The 12183-nt window shown below is 44.0% G+C and overlaps 1 protein-coding gene across 11 annotated transcripts in view; it reads left to right on the top strand.

The window, feature by feature from the left end:
- The window catches only part of MYO1H (myosin IH), a 143076-nt gene that overhangs the window by 28161 nt on the left and 102732 nt on the right, over positions 1–12183 (top strand). For 10 of the 11 annotated variants that reach the window (XR_009534733.1, XR_009534738.1, XR_009534739.1 and 7 more), the window contains exon 2: positions 7812–7949. The exons of the other annotated variant lie outside the window; for it this stretch is intronic. The gene's annotated coding sequence lies outside the window, so the exon portion shown is untranslated. The remainder of the gene's footprint in view (positions 1–7811; positions 7950–12183) is intronic. 11 annotated transcript variants of the gene reach the window in all.

The following is a 12183-nucleotide window of genomic DNA, read 5'->3' on the forward strand; positions in this document are numbered from 1 at the left end:
TTTAAATTTCCCTCTCTGGAGCTGTCCAGCTCAGAGCATGCGCAGTAGCTGTGCGGGGGGCTTTTCCCCAAGGGTCAGTTACAGGGCAGGGTCAAGGGGATTGCAACGGGCGTTTCCCACCAGCAGCGAGCCTTGCACGCCCCGCGGCTCCGGGTGGGGTATGGTGCAGGGGTAGGGACACCCCTCTTCAAACTTTGCCAGCAGTGGCCCCAGCTGCGCGCCTGCGAGCATGCGTTGAGGAGCAGTGGGAGGGTGACTTAGGCCAAAAGAATTAAGTTGCAAAAGGATGCTGGGTGCATTAAAATTTGCAATCCGTCACTGCCCAGGGGAAAAGGAGGTGGGTGGTGTGGAGATCTGTAGCAGTCCCCTCTCTTCCCCAAAGGGGGGACGGGCCAGGAGGCCGAGTCGGGGCACCAGGTAGACGCGGATTCGGGCCACCTGTCTCTTTAAGAAAGTTGCGCCCGCGCGCATAGGCGCGGCGCGTGGCCGGAGGGAGCCCTCGGAGCCGGGAGCGCTCGCGCCGGGTGCCTCCACCTGCTGGGACCGCTGGGGGTTGGGTAGGGGGGAGTGGGCCGGGCGCGGCGGCCGGGCGCGGGGCGTTTCGGGTCTGCGCGCCGCGCCCCCCTGTCCCGCGTGGAGGGTGAGTCGGCCCGGAGCGAGCGCGGCTGGGCCAGCGGCTGTGGTAGAGGCTGCGATGCTCGGGGTCCCGCGCGGCCAGCGGAGCGCAGCCGAGCCGTTGGGAGCCGCGGCCCGCCGGTGCGCCCGCGCTCCCGCCTTCCCCGCCGCCCGGCCCGCGCCGCCGGCTGCCCCGCCCCGCGCCCGCCGCGGGAAAGGTGGCGCGGACCGCGGGCGGCGGCGGGGTCGAGCGCGGACAAAGGTCTCCCCAGACGCCTTAGAAGTGGGGCTTGAGTTAGTTTGATCCCCCGAAAAAGCTTGCATTTTCGACTCCCTCCCTCTTGAGCCTCTATTGGAATAGTTTGAAATAACAACAGCAATAATAGTCACAGTCATCCTTTATTTGCTTATTTCTGCCGCCTCGTTTATCCTTCACACCATCCCCTTAGGGGAGAGGATGGTCCCCTTTTGGCACAGAGGGAAACTGAAGCTCTGGGCGGTAATGAGTGGACAAGGGCGCACGGGCAGAGTGGGGATTCGAACTAGGCCACGGAGACTCCACAGCCTCTGCCCCTGCGTGTGGATATTCGACTCAAATCTGCGCCTCTGGCCGAGTCAGGCCGGGCATCCAGTGCTTCTTGGGTTTCTCCAGGCTGTCCTCACGTTGTTTATTTATCCCGTAGCGGGCAGGGGAACCGCGTCTCCGCACCTGTGGTTGGGAAGCCTTTCCGACTTACTGTTTACTTTCAAGAAGGAGCCGGGACTGCCTAGGCTGAGTGTACAGTACCTGGATTTCATTTTTCACTCAGATGGGCTGTGACCTTGGCGTTGCTCCATGTCCCGAATGGTTTTCTTGTAGCACCTGGGCGCCCTTGCTCCTTTCTTCTCTGCGAGAAGTAAATAGATCAGCTTGCAGTCTCTAGGGGGGAAAATGTAATTTACAGATGTTAGTTAAGGTCATGGTCATGAAACGTCTCAGTTTTCATCTCTCTGCGACCTGCGTATATTGAAAATGTGTATTTTGACCGGTTCTAGTTTACATTGTAGTAATGTAGTTTACTACGTCACTAATGTAGCAATGTAGTTTACATTGCTTTGAATGTCCCCGAATGACCTCCAATTAATTCAGAGGCTAAGTTGTAAGCATTCAAAGCATTTGGGTTTATTTCTGTTAATCCTTAATGGAGTTGTCAGTAAATAGTGTGGGAGGGGTGGGGGGTTGACGTGACAACCTCCTTTTGAAGTAACAGTCCTTTTCATCCAGGTATAATTTTATATCTTTAGAGTGGTTTGGAAAGAAAGTCTCCCTTCTGAAGCCTGGTGGAGTCAGTAAAGCTTTTAAAATAAAAGGCAGACTCATGCACTATGGAGAAAAAAGAGCAAAGACCTTTCACTAAAATAAAACATTTTTTTAAAATAGAGGTTCAGTTTGTCCTGGGCAGTCCTCAAAACCCCCTTTTTTTCCTTAGGAACTTGGCCTCTCTGCAGGGATTTTTGGTTAGCAACTGTATCATTTCCCTAAAGAGTTGAGCTTTTGAGTTCTTTGCTTCAGGGTTGGTTGGTGACAATATTGCCACTCAAACGCCTACTGTTAGAGTTATTCAGAAAACCCAGGTAACTTAGCAGAAATCCTTTTTTTGTTAGGTTAATGTATTTTCCCTTTTATAAATGTATGGTATTTCTCAAGCCTGCTGAATTATAAGAGTCACCTGGGGTGAAATTAGAACCATAAAAGGGAAGAGCTGGGGAATTCTTGTTTTGTAACAAGTCTCCGGCGATTCTCTGATTGAATAAATATGGGCGCCTGTACCAGGTGATCTTACTGAATTACATAAAGATGGCCAATACTACCCTTTTTTCTTTTTTAAATGAAAGAATGTGAAATTCACCTGTTTCCATGGCTATATAGCACCTTATCATTTGCTTCTGGCTACGGAGAGCCTCAGATCGATTCTGATTTTGCAAATGGATCTGCTTCCCTGCTAGCAAGATTTCCAAAAGCCTCAACAGTTCCTCAGTCCTCTGGTTATAAAGGAAATGCAGAAAGGAGCAAAAACAATAGGTATATGGCTTTTCTGCTTGCTCTCTGGTTTGATGTAGCAGAGAATGTTCCAACTTGGGCTGGTATTTCTGAAGTTTGGGGAGTTAAGCAGTAGATTATTTGCCTGGTCTGTTCAGAGCTAGGGTGCCCAAGGCTATGTAAGAAATGTTTGTTTGGGATGTTGTTGATGAGCTTAAAACCAACTCAGTCATAACTGGGAAGACCAGTTCATAGGCAGTGTGTAGGAACTGTGCTGCTATTGAAGGATTAAAAACTACTCACTCACTTAGCAAGTTTAAAGCAGGCTTTGTTTGACCAGAAAGCAGCTTGATATTATTACAGGCTATGACTCTTTCTTCTTTTTCCTAAGTTCTTGACTTTTGCTTTGCTTTTTCTAATTTTCCGGTAGTGAGGGGGCAAAGGGCGCATGGTCAGGAATATATGATTTGTAGCAATAAATAATCACTTCTCTTTCTCCCACCCTGATTCACTGGCTGGTGTAGTGAACCACAGGGTGTATCTTTGAAGCAGAAACGTCAGGGTGCTTTTTCACGAATGATTATACTAGAACAACCCGTCTAGGCCACAGCGCCCTGGACTGTGTCGGGCACGCAGGAGACTTACAGGCTTAAAAAAAATTTTTTTTTCTTGCTTTGTCAATTGCAAAATCTAGTCAGGTGGCATTTTCTCATAAGAAAGTTCTCAACAGAAAGCTTACCCAGTATTCACTCCCCGAGGTTGATGCTGCCTCTAAAAGTAACTTCTGATTCTGATTTCCTAAGATGTCGGTTCCATGGCGCTGTGAAGCCCCTGTTTGATGTCTAAACACAGCTTCTGCAGATGGGAGGACAGAATGGGTTTTTTCTGTGGGAGATCATGAAAGTACGCGGGCCGTTGATCTCTTTTGCTCTTGTTAGCATGACTGATACGTGTATTATGGTTCTTTGGGAGTGCGCCTGTAGAGGATAATGCCACTTATAATTGTTGGCATACGTCTTACTTAATAAAAGGATGCTAAACCCTTGGAGGTTTCCAGGAAGGGAGTACTCTAAGGTTTTTATATCTTGATGGTACCCTATTGCTTCCGCTAGTTCAATCACTGCCCTGTCCTACTCTTCAGAAAGGTGGTTGGTAGCTAATAAATTCAACCTTTTATGGAGCGGGACCCTTGAATGTGCTCCAAGCAGGTTGTTGGAGCTTTGTCCTCCCCTGTATAATAACTTAATTTAGTTGTTGTTTTGGCAATGTCTAGGCATTCCTTTTATTAATTTTTTTTCTTTTGAGAATTTGAGTGTTGAAAGAATAAAACCCAGAGGCTTTTTTTGTCTGCGACTTCCCCAAAGCCAAACTGAGATCACTGGGTTGTAGGTTCCAGGGCTTATTTTAACCCGGATAAGGAAAAACTTGCTGACACTCAGAGCAGTCCCAGGCTGGCCTGTCTCCTCTGATGGTAGAAAGTGCCCTTGACCCAGCTGCTGATGCAAAGGTTAAGAAGAGGTGAAGGGGGATTCACAAACCAGAGACAAGTCGGATTAGAGCTCTGAGGCTCACCCAGTGCCGAAATTCCATGGAGTTCTACACCTCATCTTAGAATGTCAGTGCCAAGTCCATGTACACAAGTAGCAATTTTTCTGTTGAACATGGACAAGCAAGTTTCTGTTGTTTTAACAAATTTAATTACAGCTAATTGTGATAATTCAGAGTAAAAAAATAAAATGCTTTAAAAAAAACCCTTAAAATCCGGTATCAATTTCAATGTATCTTGACAGTGACCACATTGAAACTATTGGCCTGTTTTTCTATTTGGCTTCAGTTTAAAAACACAAAGACTTAAAAAAAAACCAAAAAAACCCAAAGACTTTAGAGACTAAAACAGGCTCCTAGAATAAAAATATTTTAAAAAGCTGGGTGATCTTGGCTACCTACATTGTTATAATGCTCCTTGATGTAACGCTCATTTATCCGGCCCTGAAAAACTATGAGATACTTCTTGAATAAAAAAAGACATATCTAATGGTTTGGCATAATCTTGACCTGAAGCATATTTTATTTTTGGAAAGTAAATAATCACAGACATCTTAACATAGCAATTCCATATGAATTAGAAGATTTAGAATCACCCACTCCCTGCAGACTCTAAATGTGATGACAGCACCCTAGGAGGGGGACTTTGTAATGGCTCAGCTGTGAGGCCAACCCGGGTTCAAGTCTCAGTGCTGCCCCTCCCTTCTGAGTAGTTTTGGGGTGAGTTATTCCCGTAATTTTGTTGCCCCATTTTGAAAAAACAACACCCCTCTGTCAGGGCTGTGTGAGGCGTGGAAATAGCGCCTGATGTATAGGAGATGCTCAGCCAGTGACGGGCTTGTGTTTCCAGGTGAGTTTGTATTCCTAAATGTTCTTAATTGTTCTGTAGCTAGATTCTGCTGGAGCAAATAAGGAATCAACTGAGTCACTCTGGGAAGCTCTCAACCTTTCAAATCAATAGTCTGGATTTACTACAGTTCTCTCGTGATCTGAAAGGTTGGACAGCATTTTTCTGGCATCCAGGGAGACATTAGATTAGGCTCCCTCAAGATAATGCTGTTTTAGGTACGAAAAAAATATCCAAGATCGTTATCTCCTGCCCCAATCCGTACTTGTACCCAATCTAAGCCCTTTCTTTCATTTATCCACCAGGAATTCCCATTCAGCAATCAGCATGTGGGGAAGGCTCTTGCCTCTGAATTCTATAATTGATTTAATCTGGCCACTTTGCGTACTTGGTCGTGTGTGTATATGTATATTCTCATTGTATATTGCTGCAGCCTCTAGATCTATATTATGGGTGCGATAAATATACCATTCCACATCTAATCAGAGTCTACATTATTAGACAGAACTGTGACGATCGCTATTCTATATTCTGTTTTCTTTGTATGTCTTTTTCTATTGGTTTCTAGCAGGCATCCTTAACCAGGGGTCTGCAGGCCACACACAGCCACAGACAGGCTTTGTTTGGGTCATGGGCTTTCTTTTTAAAAACTTGAATTAGAAGCCAGCATTTTAAAATCCTTCAAGCTGTGATTTCCAGCTTTTCTTGAAAAATCTGAAAAGTTGGCCGTGCTAGGCCCACAATCCCAGGAGGGAGCCCTCGGCTTGGATGGCTCAGACTGAATGCCGCTGCCGAACCCCCCACCCCCTACCCCCGTTAGAGGGAGGGTCACGTGCTTTCCAGTTTGCCACAGACTCCACTACTCCTTATCGCCCAACCCCAAGGCCAGGGTCTTTGCCATTGGTCTCTGACCATGTTTTTCTTGGATCTTTGTTTTCTTATAATAATGAAGACAAAAGTAAAATGGTTTTTGTGCCCGTGATGCTGTCAGAACCGCAGAAAGATGGTCAGTAGCTAATAAAAAAAAAATAAGGTATCCTTTCTGGAAAACTGATTCTGCATGATGTTGTGCTAAGTGCTTTGTACATCTTTCTTGGTCCTTACAGTGGTGTGTGTGTGTGGGGGGGGTGCAATTGCGCCCATATGAGACAGGAGGAAATAACTCTGATTTGGCTCACTTTAGCTATTCCACCTGACCGTGTCAGGGGTTGGGGAAGAAGTGGTAGCGGGACCCCACCCTCCTACACTTCTGCCCTGAGTGGTTTCTAATGGGCAGGCCCTTTTAGGCATCTTTTTGAGTGATGCATGGCTTGGGACAAGGCACATCCCACTGAGAGGGTTGTAGCTACACCCCAGGGAATTGCTGGTCACCACACAGGTCCCATAGGTGTCATACATTTAGTTTATGGGGTAGATTATAATAAAAATGAAGTTGAGCGAACTTTGTAACTGCTGAAGTGGTTCCAGCATCTTGGCCATCTGATCCATAAAAGGGAAAATTTGAACCCGCCCTAAAAAGTTCAGGAAAATAAAATTGCTGTATGCGTTTCAATCTAGTGGGAAGGCTTCATTCTCAGTAAAGTATGCAAAACTGTCTCAATGTTTGGTATCCTGGCTGTGGTTAGATTTTATTCCAAATACTATACTATTTTGGACAGTATATTTTGAAATTCGTAGCGTTAAAACTTTTGACTGGAGTAACACCTTTTGTGTAGCAAACCAAGACGTGAAAAAGAATATTCTCTGCACACTTCAAGCCAGCTCTTTTTAATATCACAGACTGGTTTTGGAGGCTCCTCATTTGTCTACAAAAAGCTTTTAACAGTTCTTTGCTCAATAGAGAATCCAAACTTGGATTTTTTTACTGTAAGTTTCTTTTTTCTGCAAACACCAGACAATCCTGAGTGGTTTTTAAAGACTGCTCAGAGAATTCTCTTACTTTTATCACTACTGCACGTTCAGATCCTGTTCACCAGGAATAAAAAAGCAGTGTGTTCCCTTACTCAAAACCCCTTCCCAAGGTTCTGGGCTGTGTTGTTTTATTTTTTTTTCATACCTCTATTTGTGTCTAAAGAGAAGTGAATGTAAAACAGTAGCACACAAACTTTTTGCTTTTTATTGCAAGGTAACAATCCTGGCTGTTTGTTTTAGAAATGGTAATGTTGTATCATTGTAACAAATTATACTTAAAAATCATTTAGTGTGAAATTTCAGATTAATCCCATAGGGACAGGATATTAACAATCACCCAGCCCTTTGGAACATACAGATGGTGAATCTGGGATTTACAATAGGAACAATCGCTGATTACATGCATGGGTGTAACGGACAAAAAGACCTCCACAACTTCAGCCTGGAGAAATGCGGTGGAGGTCCTAGCGCCTGACTTGTTTGAGATGCTCAGTCCCTAAGGATGCCTGCGTTTCATCACCTAGCCTGTGCCATGTTCTGCAGTGCCTTCTGTGTGTTCTGAAACCTACCAAGTGCCTATGCAGAAGCATCCTCTCAGTGTGCTTAGCTTTAACGCTTGTAAATTCCACGAGAATTCCTGTAAAGAGCAACTTCATAGTGGGACATGCAGTGGGAATTTGGCAGATGTGCCCAGCCCAGAGAGCTGGTTATCAAAACCAATACCTGCTATTCACTAATTGCGGGGAAGAAAGTCATCCTGTGCTGCATGGACTGGGGGCTAGGGAGGGTTCTCTGCTTCAGAAATTAATCTGCACCAGAAATGAAAAGGACTCCTAAAGATTGATACAATGGCCCTGATTTTGAAACTGTCAGTCCGCAGAGCCACAGACTGAAAACCCCTTGACATACTTAATGTTGAGAGTGAAAACGGCACCCTCGTACACACAGTCTTGAATCCAGACCACGTTACAGTAAGCGAGCAGCCAGTGTGTTCTTGGGACTCCGAGCTAGGTAAGTAAGCCTGTTTTCTTTTAAAACTATTTGTACTCTTAAAATAACTGTTCACAACATTTTAAAATCAGAGCGTAGCCATTTCAGTGGTAATTAAGATTCATAGGCAACGTCTATATACAACCACATAAGTTCTCCCTCCAAATCTCTGGTTTGATTTCAGATGTAAGGTGAGAGATAACTTTCCAATCAGGAGAATAAGTTGTCTCAGAAGAAAACCCAAAAGCCTGAACGCCTAAAAGAGTTTAAGGCAGTTCTCTTGGTTGTTTAGGATTTGTTTCTGAAAAACAAAGCAAAACCTTATATCCAGATGGACTGTTTATCCTAAGTACTGTTTCCAAACACCGTTTTGTTACAGAGCTCAAAACAAAAGTACGAGTGAACAATGTGTATGTCTGACTCCAGGAATTATCTTGCTTTTAGGCATGTGCACCCCACACGGGTTTTATTGCTTTTCCTGAACCCAGGGATTTGTGACAGAGATGGGCCAGCTGAGTGATAATGACCATGTCCTCTATTGGACCAATTAATTACCCTCCCAGAAGGGTTTGGCAGCCCCATCTTGAGGGGACGCTTGTAAGCTTCTCAGGATTATTCTAGAGCCAGCGTGGCAAGTGGCTCTTAGCTCAGCTCTGTTTCTCAGGCGCTGGGGTGGATAGGACCTTGTTCAGAATGATCAATGTGGCCTTTATTGTCATAAATATCAATGATATCGGTAACATTGAGGCAAGACTCATTCCTTGGAAAAAGCCTATCAGGTTTGAAACATGTTAAAGTATCAAGTGCAGGATACATAGTTGTTGATATACTGTTTAGAAAAGCGAGGGATGGCCAAAACAAACAAAAAAATTGGAGTATAACCTAAAGTGTAAAATAAATATCCATGAGCATGTACCGACATGAATGATTGAAAAAAATCGATAAATGGGGGAGAAACGAGAAATATTCTTAACGGAAGGTCCCAAATAATGTATTTACATACTCTCTCCTCCAGGAGGCGGATATTAATTCTCTCCCCTTTCCTCCCCCTTCCCCACTGGGCTGGTCTTAACGACTCACCTCCGAATAACAGTGTATAGAGAGGGAAAAATAGTGACGTTACAGGGGAGCAGCCTGGCCCATACAACCTTAACCAAGTGATAAAAGTTAATGTCAGTGATGTCATGTGGATCCCATGAGTCCCTGAGGGGATGGGGTAGGATGCGACGAGATGCGCTTCACCTCTGTGGTATTCTTTCTAAATCTCTAACTTTTGCTCTACTGATGAGAACAGATAAACCCAAATTGAGGCACATTCTACAAAATACCTGACCCGTGCCCTTTAAAACTGTCATGGTCATGAAAACAAAGAGCAAGAAACTGTCCCAGCCCAGGAGGGACCGGGCAGGGGTGACGACTAAAGGCAGTGTGGTGTCCTGGGTTGGATCCTGGAGGAAGAAGAGGGCATTAGTGGAAGAAAACTGGTAACATCTGAATTAAGTCTGGAGTGCAGTTAATAGAAATGTCCCACATTTGGTTTCTTAGTTGTGGCAACGTACCATGGTGATATGAAATAGTAATGGAGGAAACTAAGTGAGGAGCAGATGAGAGCTCTCTGTATAATCTTTGCAACTTTTCTGTAAGTTTAAAATCATTCCCAGTTTCTTTTAAATCAGTTAAATGACACATCCATGTTCACAGCGTTATGGAAAAGCGTCAAGAGGTGGAAGCAACCCACGTGTCCACCAGTGGGTGAATGGATAAACAGAACTTAATAGTATTCAGCCTTAAAAAGGAAGGAAGTTCTGATGCATGCTACAACATGGATGAACCTTGAAGACATTATACTAAGTGAAATAAACCATCACAAAAAGACAAACAGTGCATCTTTCCACTTATATGAGGTGCCTAGAAACAGTCAAATTCACAGAGACAGAAAGTAGAATGGTAGTTGCCATTTTATGTGTTTACTCCACAAATTTTATCTGTTTTACCATAATTTAATAGTTTTTGAAAAATCAAGAAAATAACAGTTGTACAAATGATGAAAAGCCTTGCTTACCATAAACAAGGCTAGAGAAGGATTCTCAGCCTTGGTGTTAACATTTGGGCTTGTTGAGTCTCTGTTTGGGGGTGTGGAGCTGTCCTGTGCTTTGTAGGATGTTTGGCAGCAACCCTGGTATCTACCCACTGGATGCCAGTGACACCCCACCCCCCACGATGAAACCAAAAATATCTCCAATGATAAATGACTCCTGGGTTTCAGGGGCAAAGTTGCCCCTGGCTGAGGACCATTGGACTATTGTAAGACTGGGGAGGAAAGGAACAGATTGAAAAAAACAAAACCTTCACTGTCTCATATGGTAGTCAATAGCCACATGGGGCTGTTTAAAATGAATTAAAATTTAAATTTGTTGCTTGTTCATTAGCCACATCTCAAGTACTGGATGGCTACCATATTGGGCAATGCAGACCCAGATCATCACGATCGTTATAGGAGGTTCTACTGACGGCACTGTTCTAGATGTTGAGTTTATTCACTGTATTGGTTTTCATCTGTTTGGTGTGTGTAACTTTTAAGTCCTTTACAGGCTCTCCGTGCGTACGATGTTGATGGTGAACGATAGAGCAGACTCACCCTTAGCCACGCTGATAACTGTTAACCAAGCTGCCCCTCGTTACCTGCTCAGAACTGTCCCAGTCAGGAGAAAACTAAGGGGGACAGAAGGCAAAATCACTTGAGCTGAGCTTACCCACCTGTCAATGATCATAGGACACAGCATGGTCTAAGAGCTCCTCATTGCCTCTCTTAAGTTAGGACAGAGCCCCCCATCAGCTGAAAACAATCCTTGTTAGCAGTCCCTCCCAATTCTGGCCATCTTGGTATCTTTCCCACCCAGCTGGGTCTAAGGAGCAAAGAAGCAGATGGAAGCCAAGGTATGTTGGTCCCAAGGGCAGAGGGTAGAAGGAATGTGCATGTAGTTGGATGTTGTGGATTACGTCTTGCAAGCACATAGAAAGCACTCCTGGATTATCTACTGTATGTCTACTCTCCTCTCTTAGACAAATAAAAACTAGCTGTTACTATTCAAACACACCTTTAGGTCTCAGAATCGGGAAATGCAGGCTTCCTCCTTCTTTTTTCCAAGACCTTCAGACAGGGTCTTCTGGTGAAAGGATAGCTCCCTAGGATCTGACACTTGGCAAGATCCTGGGTACAAGAGCAGTCCAGTTAGTTGCCTGTTTTTCTTTCAAAATAATCTGCCTTCCGCTTGTCCAGGACAGTGTGAAGCCATTCTTTTATGCTCTTATCTCATTCCTTGTTGGTGTTTTAAAGTTCAGTTGTTAAATCACCAATACCTTGTTTATCCACCTGATTTCCTCTGGTCTGGAAAATAACAAGAAAGAATTGGGCTCCTTGTGGGAGAGGGGCCTGGAAAGGTGTAGGATGGGGTAAGGTGTCTGTAGAACACTACGCCAGTAAAATACACTTAACAACACTGTGTTACACAGTTAAAAATTTAAGAGGGTAAAACGCATGTTAAATGTTCTTACCTCAATCAATCAATCAATAAACACACATGTTATATGCCACTAAAAAGAATGAGATGTATCCAAAACTTTTTTTAGCTTTTTTGAGGTATAATTGCCAATTGTAAGATTTAAAGGGTACAATGTGATGATTTGATAAACACAGATGTTGTGAAAGGATTCCCCCCCATCAAGGTAATTAATAAATCACCTCACATACTTACCCTTTTTTGTATGTGAAAACATTTAAGATCTGCTTTCAGCAAATTTTAATTATATAAGACAGTGTTATCAGCTATAGTCACCATGTTTTTCATTAGATCTTCAGACTGTTCATTTTGTAGCTGAAAATGTGTACCCTTTACCAACCTCACCCTATTAACCCCAGTCCCCAACCCCCGGCAACCACTATTCACTCTGTTTCTTTGAGTTTGTCTTTTTATTTTTTTTTTAAGATTTCACATGTAAGTGATACTATGCAGTATTTGTCTTTCTCTGTCTGGCATCCTTCACTTCACATAGTGTCCTCTAGCTTTATCCATGATGTCGAAAATGGCAGGATTTCCTTCTGAGGCTGAATAATATTCCATTGTGTATGTATACCACGCTGAGTTTATCCATTCATCTGTCAACAGACATTTGGGTTGTTTCCATACCTTGGCTGTTGTGAATAATGCTTCAATAAACAAGGGGGTGCAGATATCTCAACAAGAGAGTGATTTCG

This window comes from Lagenorhynchus albirostris, chromosome 14, assembly GCF_949774975.1.
Source record: "Lagenorhynchus albirostris chromosome 14, mLagAlb1.1, whole genome shotgun sequence".
NCBI classification, from domain to species: domain Eukaryota; kingdom Metazoa; phylum Chordata; class Mammalia; order Artiodactyla; family Delphinidae; genus Lagenorhynchus; species Lagenorhynchus albirostris.